The sequence below is a fragment of the Mus caroli genome, chromosome 14 (genome assembly GCF_900094665.2).
Source record: "Mus caroli chromosome 14, CAROLI_EIJ_v1.1, whole genome shotgun sequence".
In the NCBI taxonomy this organism is placed as follows: Eukaryota; Metazoa; Chordata; class Mammalia; order Rodentia; family Muridae; genus Mus; species Mus caroli.
Window position 1 is genome coordinate 32,517,654 of NC_034583.1, and position 3,264 is coordinate 32,520,917.

Sequence of the window (3,264 nt, forward strand, 5' to 3'; positions counted from 1 at the left end):
CCAATACATGGTGATATACTGAAAGACCACAAGTATAAATCAGACAAATGAATGAAAATTATGCACCAGAAATTGTGTAAGAGCTTCTACGTTTTGGGGTTGATTGCAAAATAATCAAGGGAAAGCCACTGAATGTTCAGTAATGCTATGGAGAAGACAAAGCCTTTGTATTAATTGTGTTCTCTGGTATACAGAAACATAGTGCTATGGCACATCTGTATAAGAAGCAACAGATGAGCTCTCTGGTCCTCCCTGTTCCAGAGACAGCCGCATCTTCTTGTACAGTGCCAGCCTCGTCCAGTAAATAAAATGATGAACGTCAGTGTGAACAGATTTGGCAGAATTGGGCACCTGGTTAACAGGGCTGCTGTCTGCTCTGCACATGACAAAGTGGAGATTGTTGCCATCAACGACACCTTATTGACCTCAACTACATGGTCTACATATTCCAGTATGACTCCACACATGGCAAATTCAATGGCACAGTCAAAGCCGAGAATGGGAAGCTTATTATCAATAGGAAGCCCATTACCATTTTCCAGGAGCGAGAACCTGCTAACATCAAATGGGGGTGATGCTGGTGCTCAGTATGTCGTGGAGTCTACTGGAGTCTTCACCACCATGGAGAAGGCTGGAGCCCACTTGAAGGGTGGAGCCAAAAGGGTCATCATCTCCGCCCCTTCTGCCGATGTCCCCATGTTTGTGATGGGTATGAATCACAAGAAATATGACAACTCACTCAAGATTGTCAGCAATGCATCCTGCACCATCAACTTCTTAACCCCCCTGGCCAAGGTCATCCATGACAACTTTCACATCGTGGAAAGGCTCATGACCATGGCCCATGCCATCACTGCCACTCAGAAGACTGTGGATGGCCCCTCTGGAAAGCTGTGGTGTGATGGCCGTGGGGCTGCCCAGAACATCATCCCTGCATCCACTGGTGTTGTCAAGGCTGTGGACCAGGTCATCCCAGAGCTGAACGGGAAGCACACTGGCATGGTCTTCAGTGTTCCTACTTGCAATGTGTCCATTGTGGATCTGACGTGCCACCTGGAGAAACCCGCCAATTATGAAGACATCAAGAAGGTGGTGAAGCAGGCATCTGAGGGCCCACTGAAAGGCATCCTGGGCTACACCAAGGACCAGGTTGTCTCTTGCAACTTCAACAGCAACTTCCACCCTTCCACCTTTGATGCTGAGACTGGCATTGCTCTCAACAACAACTTTGTCAAGCTCATTTTTTGGTATGACAATGAATATGGCTACAACAACAGGGTGGTGGACCTTATGGCCTACATGGCCTCCAAAGAGTAAGAAGCCCTGGACCACCCACCCCAGCAAGGACACTGAGAGCAAGAGAGGCTGTCAGTTGCTGAGGAGTTCCTATCCCAACTCGGTCCCCCGACACTGAGCATCTCCCTCACAATTTCCATCCCAGACCCCCATAATAACAGGAGGGGCCTAGGGAACCCTCCCTACTCTCTTGAATACCATCAATAAAGTTCACTGCACCCACAAAAAAAGAAGCAACATATGACAAATTACTTAAAGATTATTTCAAAAAAGATGGTGACTTCCATTTCTAGTGAATCATGCTCTCTGTATCTACCTCTTCCTATACCCCTCCTTTCCCTATTTACCTCCTTTCTTGTCTGCTTATTCTTTATCTGCATTTAGGAGTCCATCCTGCCTTTATCAAGGACCAGTTTTCCATTCTCAGTACCTATATTGGATGCCTCAAAACTGACTGTAAATCTAACTTTGTAGAATCCAGTACCCTTTCCTGGACATATGTAACATACATTCACAAAGACACATACACACAGACATGAAAATAAATCTAAATCTATTGTCTTTTTTAAAACTATAACTCATAGAAAGTTATCCAGGGAATTTTCCCTCTGGAACCCTCTTAAGTTTATAGAGAAGCTGTTTGTCATTGTGGTAGCCATCTCTACATATAACATCCTGAACAATCTATTTCATGTACTTGGCTGGTAGGCCATTATTCCTCCTTGAAAATTTGTTAAAGTCTTTCATTTCTTTTCTATGTAGAGTTTTCTGTAAGGCTAATCACAATATTAAACAGGGAAACACACATATATGCACACACACACACACATGAAAAAGAAACAGCAGCATCTGTGCCAAATGGAACTTCATTTTTGCACTGAAGAGTGTTAACTGTTCAATAGCAGATCTATAAATACAGTACAATGGGATGAAAGCTTTATCTTAGTCTAATTGAGTAACCCTAAACACTACCAAGGAATAAGAAAATCAAAAAAAAAAAAAAAGAAAATCAGTTAATAAAATATAAAGATGGATGATATGGTTGAAAAATATAAAAATATGTTTTGTGATCACTCTACCTCTTCACATCTCAGGCCCAAAAATATAAAGAAAAAAAATGGCCATAGAGAAAAGAAGGCACACCTTTAGAAAAAATATTAGGCTAGGGCATGAGATGAGGAAGAAAGGAGAAAACAGAAAAGCACATAAATTAGAAACTGTGTGGTACTTGGAGCTAAAGAACTTGGGCATGGGAAGATAATCCTGCATGTCTTAACATGGTGTGCTATCATTTGTTCAGGATTTATGATCATTTTTTCCAATAAGGCAATATCAAGAGTGACAAGTGCCTTAACCTGAAGGAAAGATCCAACACTGGCAGTGCTTGTTGGTTTCCTGGCTTGAGACTGCAGTAGAGTGGTGTGAGGCTCTAAAATGGCATTCTAAAATAGACACAACTAAAGAGCTTTAACTCTCAATCAAGTTCCCAAGCCTGGGAATGCCTTGAGCCTCCTGAAAAACTGAGTGATTTGGGGTCTCGGACTTCTGGATCCCTTTCCAAAACATCAAATTCTCTTTGGAAACAGGTCTCGGGGTATCATTAAGGCTACTGATTAAGAACAATTTGTGTCACATTCTGAAATTATGTTTCATTGGTGCAATATAAAACTGCTGCTATTAGCCACATTTATGTCTTATTAACCATATAAAAGCATCAAGGCAACTTGCTGGGGTAGTCAGTGTACTGCTAGCCTCTTTGTTGCCCATTTTAATTACAACAGCATCCTTGAAAGGGCAGTATGATAGCTTGGCTGATGTTGAATAGAAACTGGGGCTGTTTTTCTTTCTCTCAGTCCATTCTACATTGAAACCTGGACGGTGCTTGGGTAAATGATGTTCAAGAGTCTCAATTCCTAATGTCCTTAATGAGACCATTAGAACCAAAAAAAAGGGGCAACTGGACATGTT

The 3,264-nt window shown here is 42.1% G+C and overlaps 1 pseudogene; it reads left to right on the top strand.

Annotated features, from left to right (window-relative positions):
• Window positions 1-309: 309 nt before the first annotated feature.
• LOC110309809 lies at window positions 310-1,317 on the top strand (annotated as a pseudogene).
• The last annotated feature ends 1,947 nt before the right edge of the window (window positions 1,318-3,264 follow it).